At 31.5% G+C, this 17,421-nt stretch overlaps 1 pseudogene; it reads left to right on the top strand.

The window, feature by feature from the left end:
• The first annotated feature begins 4,588 nt into the window (after positions 1–4,588).
• LOC114723741 (polyol transporter 5-like) lies at positions 4,589–6,661 on the top strand (annotated as a pseudogene).
• Positions 6,662–17,421: the final 10,760 nt, after the last annotated feature.

Here is a 17,421-nt window from a genome sequence, read left to right as displayed (position 1 = left end):
CTCCTAACAGAGTAATCTTTTGGGATTAAACTCTTTTTTTTGTGCTTGTATTCATCACATACTCTCTCTTGCTACTCAATCCAACTTTTTTTGGGTAATATTTCTCAAAATTTTCCCTCACAACAAGAGATATAATTATCAATTTATAACTCATAACAAATAAATAAAACAGTAATAAAAGCACTAGTAGTAATAATTACATTCACATAACAGGCTATAAGGCATCTCTAGATGATATGTTGACAACAGAAAATCCTACCAACTCTAAACACAAGTTAGCGAAAATTTAAGATTTGTTAATTTATCAATAGTATGTGTATACTAAAATAATATAAATGGTTTGACAAATAGATTGAAGTTTTCGACAAAATATTTGCGTTCATGTACTTGTTTTTTTGATCGAGTATGACTGAACTTTCACTTCTTGAAAACAACATTAGGATTAATAAATCAAGATCGATATTGCATAGCAAGTTCATCACAAAACAAAGTTCTGGCGAAGAATTTTCAGCCATAAATAAAATAATTTAAATTAATTAATATGTGTAAATACTTGATTATATTTTTTACCAGAGATCGATGGGTAAGGGAACATTACTTTAGCATATATATAGGGAATCATGTGTTCAGCTGAATTTTAAAAAAATTATTATGCTAATATTAAGAAACTTATACCAAATAAAAACTATCCTCCGGTCCTAATTATAAGACCCAATTGACTTATTTGAGGATATTAAGAAAGTAAGTTAAGTTGGTTATTTATAATAAATAAGTGTGTCATTCCTAAAATATCCTTGCTAATTAAATATATTGGCTAAAACTATCATTATTAGAAGGATTATCTTGGAAAAAAATGCATAAATAAGAGACAAAATGGATTGGGGTCTTATAATTAGGACCAAATAAAAAGTCAAAGGGGTCTTATAATAAGGATCGGAGGAGTATTGTTTAATATCACTGGACAAAACATATAATCGATCGAACTTCATAAATCAAGTGAATATTTTCATGCGAGTAATGATTTCAAAGTTGTCGATAACTTGTGATCACTGATCAATCAGCCAAAACGTTATTACATATGTGTGGTTCATCTTGATTGGTATGTGCGATTATAGAACTTAATTAAATCCATAAGCAAATAATGAGACATTGTACGTTGTTCTAAAATAAATAAAAGTTTGAATTCATGATCACTCCCAAGAATCAAGATTGTGTATATAATTCGACGGCACATGAGACGTGTTTAATTTCTGACCAGACACGTTCCACGGTTCTCGACTCATTAAACCAACACATAATAAACCTGGAGGATGATATTGTGAGAGTTGAAAATATGGGTCAGTACGTACTTATATATATATATATATGGTGTTATTTCAGTAATGATTATTCGCATATGTAATTGACTCGGGAGATGAAAAATACATACAAGTAATGTCGTCTTGATCCTAAGTTTGAATTAAGTAATGGAATCTCAAATCAAATAATGACCAAGGAAAATGTGAACACCGTTGTTCAACGTCTGATGTGATTCTAATTTTATGGCTTTTTTCCCCCTTGTTATATGCATTGTTTGTTGAATTTGATGAAAATTAAATAAAAAATTAACAAGACAAAAAATAATGAAAGAAAAAGACAAAAATGGGCAAGCTAAATTAAATGTATTGAATCAGAATATATAGCAGTTAGTTATGAGTCACGGCTCTGTACAATGTAATTTTCTTAAATTTTTAAGGAAAATTTATGAGCAGAGGTTACTATTGTAATAATGTTTGTTTATTAGAATTATGTATATCTTCAAATTCTCCTTAAATCCATTCATGGCTAGAGTGACTTTTGTTGTTTTGGATTGGATAAGGGTCCCAATAATCGTTTTTCATTCACATTTCACATTCAATACTCGTGTGTCGTGTCTCTTTCGCAAAACAACAACAGTAAAATTTTCCCAGTTCTCTTAAAAATATTCAAGCAAGAATTATAATTAAATTCTAAACAAGAGAAATACTAAAAATTCTAATAACAATTTGAGTAGTTTGTAATGATAAGTTTTACACTGAAAAATAATACTCCCCCGGTCCTAATTATAAGACCCAATTAACTTATTTGAGGAGATTAAGGAAGTAAGTTAAGTTAGTTATTTATAATAAATAAGTGTTGTTATTCTTAAAATATCCTTGCTAATTAAGTATATTGGCTAAAACTATCATTATTAGAAGGATTATCTTGAAAAAAAATACATAAATATAAGAGAAAAATGGATTGGATCTTATAATTAGGACCAAATAAAAAGTCAAATTGGGTCTTATAATAAAGACCGGAGGAGTAACATTTAAAAAAATTTGTAATTTTTTTTTTTAGGATCTCGTTATAATTCTCCCAATATTCAATAACTACCTAGGAAGCAATAGTAGAGAGTGGGAAAAAACGAAAAAGAAAAAGACAGAAAGGGTCCCACGCTGGGACTGCAACACGCTTGAAAATGCCTATTCATTGATTACGTGGCTGAGACAAGCCCACAAATTTTGACCCAAATCGGCCTTCCATTTACTTATCTAGCCCATGCAATTTGCAATATTACCACTTCACTCCCTCTCCCTTGTCACTGCTCTTGCGCTTAATTGTAGTCAGTGTCGCCATTTCTGTTCCTGCGTATATACTTCTATAACGATTACCTTCAAAAGTAGATTTAAACCTAAAAGCAGCACTGCTGGTCCAAAAAAAAAAAACCTAAAAGCAGCCCCCCAAAAAAAAATTTGTTAGCTATTTGGATTAATAGCATGCCTTGTGCACAATTTATGACTATAAAACCTAGTTAATTAATTTAGAAAGATTAACAAAGTTACTAAATTATTTTAAAGTATTTATATTTATCGTTTTTCTCTCAACTAATTTATCTCAATTATAAATTGGTATATAGTCCAATAATATACAGAAGTATTTTAAAAAGATCATATAATATATGCTATAATTAAATAATTTAATAAATTTTTTGATCTATTAAAATTAGTTAACAACTAAATCTTATATTTAGAGAGGCAGTTTTTAAACTTAATGTGGTGGTTTTGTTCAGACGTTTCACGCCAAAGAGGGAACGCAATTGATAACATTTGCATGACCTGGTACCGCACTATCCTCGTATCGTCGCCACTAAGTTGTCCCATTTTATCCTTAAAACTGATAACTCATGCTTATTTATTATCAAGTCCCCACTCCCAGAGACCATCAGAAAATATATAAACCAGTTAATTAAAAGGATAAGAAAAACGTATCCAACTGTGAAAAGGAACTTGTATGTGTTGAAGCTCATCAAAAGAATGTCATATTCAGGAATATCGAGCCGTTACAGAATTTTGATTAATTTAGGCAGGTTAGGAAGGGCTCTCAAAGGGCTCCGGTTCCGCAGTAGTACCAATTGGGAAGGCTGGACGGGCCGACAGCAAACCGGCCATATCCGCATAATTTAAAGCTGGCGTTAAATTAAAACGTGACAGTACTTTTCTTCATTTTGCCGTTTGGGACCCCACGCTTCTCCCAATTTGCATTTTCTGTTACGCGTCTCTGCCTATAAAACGAATAACCACTCACTTTATTCAACCAACAGTGAATCCCCGACGCGTTTTATCCATCTCCTTTATATGCTCCCACATCATGTTTTCAATTATTATTTATTATTGCCAAAAAAAATAATTGATTATTTCATGCCCAAAAAAATGATTTTTGGAGCTCATAATTCAGCTATGATATATATGGAGTACCCTTTCATATTATTGCTCTGGTAATGACAAATTTTGAGGTGGTAGTTTTATTTTTTAAAAAAAATTAGTTTTGCCTATTACATGTCCGCATTTTAATTTCAAACCCTCACTCCGCTTACAAAAAAATTCATAACATTATCAAATTCACTATGCAATTTGATTTGATCATCGAAACATCGTTGACGAGTTCATTAGTTAGTCTCAGTCCTACCAAAATCTGCCATGCCACTTGAATATAAAGGTTAATGAATGCTTTATGCATACGATACACTATTTTTTTTTAAGGTAACTCCATAACATCAAACTCGAGAATTGAGTAGAGGATGATTTTTTTTTTTTTACCTCTCCAGTCCTAATTATAAGACTTTATTTTTAATCTACAAACGAGGTCTTATAATTAGGATAGGAGGTAGTATATAATTAACTTAACTATGGATGTAATAAATCATAATATTTGACCATGTGAAGAAAAAAATAATTTAAAACTACTTAAATTAAAAGGTTATAGTTTTATCTGAAAAATTAAACATTCAATATTTCTTGTAGGCAGGAAAAAAAATTCAATATTTCTTAATATAAGAAATTATATGTCAATATGTTATTAATTAACTATGCATTTATTCTTTTTTATGCGAATGTTAAGGATATAGCTGGGGTCAAGTGGCGCTGTATGGTGGAAGGTAAGATAAGGAGAAAAAACTCTATATAAGCACTCGCCCCCTCAAGCTCTCACTCACACCATTCCATACAAACACCCTCCTTCACCACTTATTCTTATGGTCCCCAACTCTTCAACTTCTACTCTTGCTTAGCTTTCTGATCTTCTTCTCCTCCTCCCTCCCTCCCTCTGTTTCTTTCTCTGTCACGTTGCTTGAGCAATCTTATTAGCTCATCAACATGGCAGCTGAATTTGACACTGCCCAGAAAAGTAGAACTACCATAGCAGATTTTGATCCTCAAAAGAAACCTACCAGGAACAAGTATGCCTTCGCCTGTGCTATTTTGGCCTCCATGACTTCCATCTTGCTTGGTTACGGTCTGTCTCTTTCTTTTTACTTTCTATATTTCTCTTTCTTTTTCCTTTCTTTCTCTTATTGACCAGCTTTCTTGTCCAGTCTTTATCATAGTTATATATTATTTGATGTTCATTTATTACAATTACGACAGATATTGGAGTGATGAGCGGAGCTATTATTTACATTAAGAGAGACCTAAAAATCACGGACGTTCAAGTGGAAATCCTGGTGGGGATCATCAACCTGTACTCCCTCATAGGATCATGCCTCGCCGGAAGAACCTCCGACTGGATTGGCCGCCGTTACACCATCGTCCTCGCCGGATCTATCTTCTTCATCGGTGCCCTTCTCATGGGCTTCTCCATGAACTACGCCTTCCTCATGTTCGGCCGTTTCATCGCCGGCATTGGCATCGGCTACGCCCTCATGATCGCCCCCGTCTACACTGCCGAAGTCTCCCCAGCTTCCTCTCGTGGCTTCCTTACTTCCTTCCCTGAGGTCCCCCACCATAACTTCCTCTCTTTTTTACCTTTTAATTAAACAACGTCAATATACACCATTCAAGTACAACACCAGAATCTGAATCAGTGCCATTTTCGTCATGCTCTCTATATTTCAGGTTTTCATCAACGCTGGGATTTTGTTTGGATACATTTCTAACTACGCATTCTCGAAGCTATCGCTTCGGCTAGGATGGCGGCTCATGCTGGGAATCGGCGCCATTCCTTCCGTGTTGCTCGCACTGGGAGTGTTAGCCATGCCGGAGTCGCCTCGATGGCTAGTGATGAGGGGTCGGCTTGGCGAGGCACGTCGAGTCCTTGAGAGAACTTCAGATTCAGTGGAAGAGGCTCAGCTAAGGCTAGCCGACATCAAGGAAGCGGCGGGGATCCCCGAGAGTTGCAACGACGACGTCGTTCACGTGAACAGGCAAAACAAAGCCGGGGGAGGGGTATGGAAAGAGATGTTATTTATCCTACACCCGCGGTCCGTCACATTGTTATCGCTGCCCTCGGCATACACTTCTTTCAACAAGCGTCTGGCATAGACGCCGTCGTTTTATACAGCCCCACAATCTTCCGAAAGGCCGGGATCAAATCGGATACCGAAGAGCTTCTGGCTACGGTAGCCGTTGGATTTACCAAGACGGTTTCCATATTGGTCGCCACGTTCTTGTTGGATCGGGTCGGGCGCCGCCCGTTGTTATTGAGCAGTGTTGCGGGTATGGTGCTCTCACTCGTTACTCTCGGGGCGTGCCTCACGGTCATTGATCATTCGGACACCAGAGTAATGTGGGCCATTGGATTAAGCATAGCCATGGTGATATCGTATGTGGCAACGTTCTCGATCGGAGCTGGTCCAATCACGTGGGTTTATAGCTCGGAGATCTTTCCGCTGAGGCTACGCGCTCAGGGTGCGTCCATGGGAGTCGTTGTTAATAGAGTGACAAGTGGCGTAATCTCAATGACTTTTCTCTCCTTATCCAACGGCATAACCATTGGTGGAGCCTTCTTATTGTTCGGAGGTATTGCGTTCGCTGGATGGATCTTCTTCTATACCTTGCTCCCGGAAACGCAGGGCAAAACCCTTGAAGAGATGGAAGGGTCTTTCGGTAAATTCAGCGCAAGGTCCACCGTGGCCAAAGGACCTAACGGTGGCAAAGATGGTAACGGCCACATCCAATTACAAAACAATAATCTCAATTAGACGTACGAAGGCGTGAAGTGTTTATTAAACTTACTAGAGATGCAATATTGCATTTTAGTACGTCTTCCCTCTTAATTTAGAGTAGATTTCCTATGTAGTAATAAATTCTGTAATGGGAAAACTCAAATATTTTCCTATTAATAATTTAAAAAGAAATATATAACTCAGCTCAAACTCCCTCCCATACATGAAATCGTGTGCTTCATTAAAATTAAAATTAACTCAAAATATGTACAAGAGAATATATAATATTTTTGTAATAGAATGCTCAAATATTTTCCTATTAGTAATTAAAAAAGAAATATATAATTCAGCTCAAACTCCCTCCAATACATGAAATCGTGTGCTTAATCAAAATTAAAATTAACTCAAAATATATATGTAAGAGAATATAATATTTTTATTATACGCACACTAGATAACTCTGGATATTTTGAATAAAAAGAAAAGATCACCCCTCTGTGGCCAATTATTGACGAAGATGAAATAGGTGATGGCTATTATATTGCTTTCCTTGGTTGTAATTTTTCCTTCACCCTCTTTATTATGACAAGAAATAATGTGTGGCTAAAAAGGAAATGGCCCACGCACGCATGGCCAAAATTAATTTGATTTTCCAGCAAGCAGGTTAAATGAAAATTGACCTTACATTCATCTTTCTCTTTCTTTAACATCAATTATTGTCTTTGCCTTCTTTAATATTCCATTATTCCCCTGAAAATCATACACAGTGCTGTGTAATGTGAGAACACAAGCCATGGCTAAAAATAATCCAACCCTGTCAAACTTTTATAAATAGTCAAGTTAATAACCCAAAGAAAAAAAAAGACAGGTAATAATTACAACTATTTGTCATTCGTATTCCAGCACGACAAAGTTTCTTCTATCGTTTATGTTTGTCCAACGGGAAAAAAAACATTATCTTATAAATCCAAAAGCATTTTTCGTGGACGTAAAACAATCCGATCAACTAGAACTTGAGGGAGAGCTTTCAAAATTATTATTATTCAACAAAATATATTGCTTTGATATTATTAATTATCAGTAGCATAAAAATTCTCAAATTAAAGATTAATGAGACCAGGACGATAAACATATGACCATTCAGCAGGACCGTAGCTGGCACATCTATACAATTTGAATCATCGTTGATTGTTATGAATTCTTCTTCTTCTCCCCCCCCCCCCTCTCAAGTTTTTCCCCATGGAAATTTGCAGGACACTGATTTGATTTGTTGAAACACGAATCTCGCTGTGTGTCTGATGTATAGATGTTTATAGTAGCCTTCTAACATATTGTTGGCCAAATAAAAAAATTAATTAAACAGTGTTGTGTCATCTACGCACGTTTTGGACAATTAGTTAAATAGTAAAATTATATTATTAAAACAATAGTTTTGATTCAATATAATTCAAAATTAATTACATAGCCAGTATGGCATGATTTTTAAAGTGCGACTCACCAACTCACTTAGCATTATAGAACTTGTCTTCACCTTATGATGCTTTCAGACCATCAGAACGAGGCCATCCACGACTATTCTGAGACTGAAAAATAAGAGTTGCATAAGCTTTTAACGTAAGGGATTAACTAGGAAAATTAAAATAGAATTGGATTTGATATCAAGTTTGCTTTGCATTTGGGAATGTTTTGGGAATAACTCTGTGAGTCTATATATATATATCGTCCATGCTTTTGTATTATATGCTATATATGTTCTTAGTTTGAATGCATAACTCACAAAATTAAATTTCTGCCTCGAGCGGTTTTAATTAAACTAATGTTCTTTATTCTCAGATTTTCTTTCCATCATTTCCAGGTGGGCGAATTGTATGTAATCCACGAGGAGAATTCTCTGCAGTTCATCATATGTGTGAGTATTATTTACACAAAATTTAAATACTCTCTCGATTCGTAATATAAAATCTAATTAACTAATTTCAGTAGATCAAGAATATTAATTTGATTAGTTGATAACTTAATATGATATATTTTCTAAAACTATCCTAAATATTTTCCTTAATTTTCTTTTTTCTACTCCCACTTGATTGTTATATATTAAGAAAATATCAATATGATTAATTTGAAAAATATTGATAAACATGTGAAATACTCCTCTGGTCCTATTTATAAGACACTTCTAACATGTTTCACACAAATTAAGAAAAAACTTAAACTTCATTAACTCTCATTTAAAATCCAATGACTTTACAAATTTATCCATATTTAATATACATTATAACTTATATAAACCAAGTCAATATAACAATAAATGAAGGGTAAAATTATACATCCATGAACAAAATTTCTCTCGGTGCCCTATAAATAGAACCAAAAAAATACATTTTCTCTCTGCCCTATAAATAGGACTAGAGGAGTATATCTTATATATAGAACTAATATTAATTTTTTAATTAGATGGAGCGAAGGAGTATTAACAAATCTTTTTTAAAACAAAAAACAAAAAGAAAAGCAAAAAGTTAATGCCAGAGTGAGCCACTGGGGCGAAGAGAGAGGAACAAACTGAACGCAAAACTGTGTGAATATGGATGGGTTTTCAATGAGAGAAGCCCAAACACCTTTCATTTCAGGGGAGAGAGCCGACACGTCAAACTTGTGGACCAAATCGAATAAAAGGGGATCCAAATTCAAAATGCGTGATTTGTGTCTTGTTAGTATATTTTCGCTTTCATGTAACGCTTGTTCCTTTTTTTTTTTTTCCTTTCACACATATAACACATATAATTTTACTATAAGCTATATTAATATTTTTTTATTTCTTTGGCTAGAATATAAATCTTCTCATTTAACTTTATATAAAATTTCGGTTTGATATCTTAATTTTAAAAAGTATAATTTTAGTCTTTTAGTCTTAAAATCATTAACCTTAAATGACAAGTTTTTTTATAACAAATATAATTGCTTTGAAAATTAAACTTAACATGTTAGTATTTAAAATTTTTTTTATCAATATTTAAGATCTCAATATTAATATTTTTATTAACGGTTTTTGGGTTAAAAAAATAAAAATATATTTTTTTAAAGTTAAAAAACGCAATTAAAATCTTGTATAAAGTTAAAAAACTAAAAATATATTTTAACCGATGTTTTTCTAGACTTGCTGGTGTTACTGTATTAGTGGCATCTAAAGGTGGAAATAGGGCAAGATGATATTTTCATAATTATGATTTAAGACCTATATAGTTCCTAAAGTTTTCTCATAAATTCAGTAGTTCAACAATCCATTAAATTACTACCCACATGTATTGTCTTTCTCAAGTAAATCTTATCATGTGTGTTCATATGAAGCAGGTAAAAGACAGTGTCTTGGAAGTCAGAGAAGTGAGTGATAATTAAAGAGCTAAAATTCAAGAGTGGTGACGCGAACATTAAACATGCGTGGAAGCAAAAACCCCCGTGGCGGAAAAGTCTTCCAATATTGGTTCTGCGTTGTTCTGTTTTCATGGTGCGAAAGAAAGGGCTAGTCAATGTTACAATCTTAGACATGATAGGTGCAGTTTGTTTTGTATATGGTAGCGTAAACATGAGACTATTGAAATGAATTGATTAGTTAATTGCATTTAATTTTCAAAGATTTTTATTCAACGAATCTTTCAACATCCTTACATCACTCAACATTATATTGCCTTTTTACTACTAGCTCTGGTATTTAATATAATAATTATTTACGTTATATATTTGATCCTAAATATTTTTTTTTTTAATTAGATCGTGGCTGAAGAAGTTTGGGATAGGTTTTTTAACAGTAAGCAGTCATAATTTGTTGGCTATATACTGCACATGAACTACTCCCTCCCGGCTAAATACAAGAGATAATAAAGTATTTTGTTTTAGTCTTTTTGTTAATAAAAAGGTCAATTTTATAAAATAAAAAGAGACATACAACTAATTCCAGCGTTGAAGAAGTTGGGGGATGAGGAACTAATAAAACATCAGTTTTGTAAAAAGAGTAACTAAAAAAAAGATTGAAACAACATGTTGATATCCTTTTTCAATATATCATTGAGATCAAAGTGGCTGAGTAGACCATTGAGCAAATTCTTCTTTTAAGAGACGACATTAATGTTATTCAAAGATGCCAAAAAAAAGCCGGTGCAACTTTAGTAATCTAACGCAACATAAGGCTTAGGTGGGAGATGCCAAAAAAAAAACGAAGAAAAAGAAAATCAAAAGATTGTCATTTTACCAGCTTGAAGGTTTAAGTTTCGTCATAACCAAGGAAAATAATAGCAACACAAGAGGTATGCCTTTGAATTTTAACCTTTTTTAAGAAGATCGTCCAATCCTATGCAAAGTTAAGAAAGTTGCGAATATCGCAACAGGGCAAAGTGGAAGTTGGAGTTAGATTTGAAATATTAGTAATGCATAAAAAGCTCTGTCAGTTAAAAACTTCTGTGAGGTAGTTAAAAGAGCCTCGAAAATCTTGAATGATTTTCTCTTTGATTACCGATGAAACCTATGTGAAGTGCAATATTCCGTTTAGTTCAGCTGAGATTTAGTAACACAATAACTCCCTCAGCATTATCATGTTGCCCTCAGAAAAAAGATGATGCAACTTTCTAGAAAGCCAAATAGAGAAATCTTAACTGGAAATATCTGTAGACCAAAGAAATAAAACACCAAACCAGATGGCTTGTGCATGTATAGACAAGAGCAGAAAAGATGGTATATTGTTTCATCAGCTTTGCAACTCAAGACACAGCTAGTTTGAACATTTAAATGATGTTTTCTCAAAACCGCTCCAAAAGGTATGGCAGAATGTTGTAAAATTTAAATAAAAAGGAGTTGTTTATAAGGTAACTGAAGTTTTCATAGAAATTCCCCAAGTTTCAAAGGAATAACCCTTCTGGCTGTAACGCCTTACGAAGACAAAGCATAGTGCTATAAGATTTTAATATATTTTGTCTGTATAAATTTATAATTTTTTTTAAAATTATATATTTTTATTGGTTGTGTATATACATTAAAAAAATGTTTTCAACAATGGAAATAATCTTAACGGAAAATCACTTTGCAGGTATCTATATATTCTTCCTCACTTTTTACTTGGACACATGTATTTTTTTTAATTAAGTGCTTTAATTATGTTTTGCATGAACAGGACAAAGTTACTGGGGCCAATAATACTAAGACCTAAGAGAACAAAATTAAAATATTTAATTAAGAGTAAGAAAGGGATATTACCCAATTAAAAATTAAAAAATATATATTTACAGGCAAAATGGTTTTTTTCTAATTTTAATGTAAATAATTGAAGAGATATCATAGGATAATCAGCACAAATTTAATTCAAATAAGTAAACCGACTTATTTTTTATATATTTATAAATAATTATTTAACTCCTGTATTCAAGGCCAACATGAGTGATATTTTATTATGTTTTTACAAATATATAAGGTTCGACTTTGATATCACTGTAAAAAAAAAAAGAAAATCAAACTTATTTTCAGAAGTCACTTATGTTACTGCCCCCGTGCGCCTTCTTATCCGATAGTATCTGTCCTTTCCATTTTCTATGTTATAACTGTATAACTGCAATATTTTATTTCATAATATCATGGTATTTAATTTATTACCAAAAAAAGAAAAATCAAACTTGTTGAACCAAGTGACACTAACTGCAACATAAATAATATTTTCATGAGGAAAAAATTTCAAAATTATGGTGGTCATACTGTTGACTTGTGATCCCTCATCAGTCAAATGTTCACACGTTTGCTTCATATTGATTGGTATGACTACACATAAGACCAGCAAATACTGATGAGACGTTCATGATTTTATTTAATTTGTTCTAAATACCTGTAACTTTGCATACATAATTGCGTCCATAATCGCTATCAATTAGACAACATAATGAGACAAATTAAGGCCTGTTACTGACCAGATTCATTCTCCGGTTCATGATTAATTAAGCCAACAGACACATAATTAAGCCAAAAAGATGATGCCATGAGTCTTGAAAATCAGGATCATCCTTGTCAAGCTGTACGTACACTCTTTCATTATTTGATTGAATATAATTAATGAATAAAGGAAAAAATTGATTAGTTCTTGTAAATTTGTGATGTGATTTTAATAATTTTTCTTTTGCAATACTTGACCCTGGTGATGGAATTAATTAGATGCAAATGATTCTAAGATTAATTAAATAATGGATACTTATTTAATATTACTTTGATTCTTAATATATGAGTTAGATAAATAATTTATAAATATTAAAAAAATACACTTATTAATCATGTACATTTGAAATAAAAATCCTTTAATACTTCTCTGGTCTTTAATATAGGACCCCATTGTTGAGTTAGTTTTGATCATAAATATAAGACCTGTTTCTCATATTTATCAGTTTTTTCTAAATTACCTCTATGGATACTCCCTCCATCATAATCAAGTAGAAGAGGAAGAGGGGTATTAAAAAAGATAATTATAGTGTTTTAGGAAAAACGTGTCACATTTCTTATAATTAACTAACTTACCTAACTTTCTTAATCTAATCAAATTAGTTAAATGAGTCTTATATTAAAGACAGGAAGAGTGTATGTAATCATTATAGGACACTTTAAGAAAAATAAATAAATATAAAAATGAAGCAAATTACAATCTTATATTCAGGATCAAATTAAATTTTTAATTAATTCTTAGACTTAAGATGGGGTAATATTTCAATCAATAACCACGAAAAGAGATCATCTGTCGTTAGTCTTACGTATAGTCGTATAGCGACATGAAATATGGGATGTTGAATATTCTTAGCCTTCGAAGGCTAGTCCAACGTAGTTTTATTCAAATAAGAAGCCTTGCAATTTAAGCTCAGATCAGTTAATTTGTTCCAAGTTTTGTGGCTCAGTACTTAAAAAAAAAAAAAGTCACAATATCTTGATCTTTTTTTTTAAAAAAAAAAAGACCATATTTGTTTCACCCTTTTCTCACATGTATTTTCAGTATTTGTGTATTTTTTTACGATTTAAAAAACTCATAAATCATCAAAAACACTAATTACCTTATAATTCCCCCAATATTTAATACTCCTCCGGTCCTTAATATAAGACCCATTTAACTAATTTGCTTAGAGTAAGGAAATTAGATAAGTTAGTTAATTATACGAAAAGTGACATATTTTTCCTAAAACACCATAATCATCTTTCTTAATACCTCATCTCCCTCTTCTATTTGATTATGGTTGAGGGAGTATCTATAGGGGTAATTTAGAGAAAATTGATAAATATGAGAAATGGGTCTTATATTTAGGACCAAAACCAACTCAAGAATTGGGTCCTATATTAAGGACCAGAGGAGTATAACCATTATTATCAAACTCACGAGTTGACCCTCTGAGTTTAAAGTTTTTACGTTTTTAACTAACAAGATCATGTCGATTCACTTTTAAACTCGTGATAACTGTAAACTCAGTTAAACTTATGAATTCATTTACCGAGTTTACCGTTTTTACGATTTAAACTTACAATATCATGTCAACTTGCCCTTAAACTCATACTAAATTTTTAGATTTGATTATGTTTAGTGACTTTATATATGAATTTTATAAAAATTTCTTTGTTGAATGTGATAAATTATGAACATTAATGAATATAATTTCAATTATTTAAATTTAAAATATTTAAATGAAATTGTTTCCATTTTTTATATATTAATTATTTGATTATATACTTTTAATACCAGTTTATTAATAAAAGTAAACTCTTTATGAGTTTATGATTTGAGTTTAAGATCCGAGTTTATTTCATTCTTACGAGTTTGTTTAAACTTGTGAGTTTGACAACCTTGAATATAACAGTTAGTTGATTAATTTGAATAGGTTTAAAAAATAAATCAAATTATTTATTTATAATAAATAGGTGATATTTTTTCTAAAATACTTTTACTAGTCAAATCTATTAGTTAGAACTATCATTTGATGAAACATTTAACATTTGCAGTTACGACGAGAATTATCTTAAAAAATAGATAAATATGAAAAAATATATATATTAAAATTTTATATTTATAACCAAATTAAAAGTTAAACTAGCTCTTATATCAAGGATTGGAGTTAGCATTGAATTATAATACTATTGAAAATTTTCTCACTTCAGTCAAAATATCAAACCCGAGTGTGGAACGTGGATAATAAATAATATCATCCCTTAGCTCGGGGAATCAACTTTTTCGGTCAACAAATCTTTCTTTTACGTGTTCTCAAATCATTAGCGATAGAAAATGCATATCTTGTTTATTAGATTTTTAACGCCTCCAACAAAAACAAAGGCACTGCAAATGTATCATCCTCTAGACAAAAATATGAATGCACGAAGAAAATAACAATAATATAGTAACAAATTGCAGAAAATTTTAAGTTTAAAAGAAATTTCACTACCTATAAATTATGAATGTCATAACTTTTTTTAATTTTAATTTCAGAAGATGTGTAGATTTCTGTTAGAGTCTAATATAAAACATCAATGAATTATTCACAGTATAAATTCAAGCAATATTCTTTTTTTTTGCCATCTCAACTCTTAAGCTAGGTCAACGTAAGTACCTTTTTTTTTTGGGACAAGAAACAGAAAAGAAATGGAAAAAACAGCTGGAGGACAATAACTGAAGAAAGAAGCGAGAGTCTAAGAGGGATTATTTATGTATTTTGGGCCAAACAAAGAAAGTAAAATAACAGGAAAGATACTTTTGGGGGAAACAATAATAAAGTGGGCCCAGTAATTGATGACTTGGGAGCTAGGAGCCCCTCGTTCTTGACCCTCCAAAATTTACGTTGACTTGCGTGACTCACAAAATAAATCATGACAAAAATTAGTGATACGTTTTTTTTTTTTTGACTTGTTGACTCACAAAATTTAGTCTCAGCTAATTTTAGCCTCATTTATTTTTCATAAAGTAAAATTTAATTGATTTAGATTTTGATAATTCATCATCAACAGGGCAAATATCCGCCATTCAAATGACATTTCCGCAGTCGCCAACAAAAAGTAGCACAACCCATATTTTTGTCATACACTACAAGTGAAGTTGTCATTCACTGAATCAAAGCAAATTTCTTAACAACATTTATCCCCACATGATTACTTTTGTAATTCCCCGTTCCCACCTAAGAACTTCCCCAACCATATGCATTCTCATTACAACAACCAAAATTATATCGGAATGCCTGTATTTATATATTTCCCAATACTACCACTGGTCCTTAATATAAGACCTTATTTGATTTTTATTTTAGTCTTAAATATAATATTCTAATCCACTTTGTCTCTCATATTTATATATTTTTTTAATGTAGTCTCCTAACAATAGTAATTCTAGTCAGTATACTTGATTAATAAGGATATTTTAGAAAAACAACACCTATTTATTATAAATAACTAACTTAATTTCTTTTTTTAATCTTCTTAAATTAGTTAACTAGGATTGTAAGTAATATTTGTTTCTATACGGATTCATGAAGCACCACGAGTGTTTTTTTTGGGGGGGGGGTTGTTTCAAAATTCCTGTTGTCCGTAAAACTGATGATTTGTGGTTACTTATCAAGTCCAAACTACACTAAAAGCAAATTACGTGTCCAATGATGAGAAGGAAGTCGGACTGTTCCAGTTCAAATCAGATATAATATATCTTTCATATATTGTCGTGTTCGGGAATTAATTAATTGTGCGTTTTAAAACAGAACACGTTAATTAGCACTTCAGGGGAAAAATTATAAGTGTTTGACTCTCGATTAAGCCCCATTTGTAAGTCTGGAAAGTGATCCATTTTGGAGTAATTAGATTTTACTTCTAAACCGTGCTATACCCCCAAAAAAAAAAATCAATTTCTACGTTATTCATGGTAAAATAAAAAAAAATATATGATTGTAAATATGAAAAGGAATTCTCTCGTAATCCAAAACAAACTTTTATTGCTATTTATATGTGCTTATTATTAGAAAGGAATAGGCCAGTTATTTCCGAGTTTCAAAAAAGGAAAAAAGAAAAGGATGATAGAAAAGTTCAGAATCATAACTAATGTTTAAAATTCTACGCTTGATAAGCTCATCGTGTCAAAAATAATTTTGAAAAAGTGGGATTTGGATAACATATATCGACAAGGCGTAAAAGTTTTGAGGAAAGACGAGCACACTGCAGAGAGACTTAAGTACAATTATTATTTAAAATATTAAATTTTAATCAGAGTCTGGTAAATCTTAAAAGATAATAGAAAATGAAAAATAAAATTTAGAATAATTCTAAATAAATTGGATACGATACTTTGTAATAAATAATACTTACATCAAGTTCTTTACATAATCATGTCAAGTTTTTTAATCATATGATCATGTGATATATTTTTATAATATTAAAATTTCATAGTATTTAATTAAAAATATTTATAAAATAAAAACAACATATAAACATATATGATTGAAAATTTTGACATAACAAATACTATCTCCAGTCCTTAATATAACATCCTATTTGATTTTTATTTTAATTCTAAATATAAGACCCCAATCCACTTTTTCCCTCATATTTATACATTTTTTTCAAAGTAGCCCTTCTAACAATAACAATTCTAGTCAAAACACTTGATTAGCAAAGATATTTTAGAAAAGACAACATCTATTTAGAACAAATAATTAACTCAACTTATTTTTTTTAATCTCTTCAAATTAGTCAACTGATTCTTATAATTAGTATAATAAACTTCATATAAATTTTCTCGTTTGTAAAGATTAAAAGTAGATTTATTAATAGATAACATGAATGTTTAGAATTTAAAATAAAGACAGTTTCTCATCACATGGGTAATATTTGCCCTGACACACAGAAGCCAAGGCGTGGAGTCCCACTTGTCTATATAAGACCCCCCGGTCCTCAGCGTTCTTCTCACCCCTTCCTCTGTAAATTCTCAGTCTCCCTGCAGCCACTGATAC

Source organism: Neltuma alba, unplaced genomic scaffold (assembly GCF_004799145.2).
Source record: "Neltuma alba isolate B1F8T4 unplaced genomic scaffold, ASM479914v2 tig00012152_pilon, whole genome shotgun sequence".
Taxonomy (NCBI): Eukaryota; Viridiplantae; Streptophyta; class Magnoliopsida; order Fabales; family Fabaceae; genus Neltuma; species Neltuma alba.
Note: the sequence above shows the minus strand (reverse complement) of the source record. Positions and strands in the feature narration are given on the sequence as shown.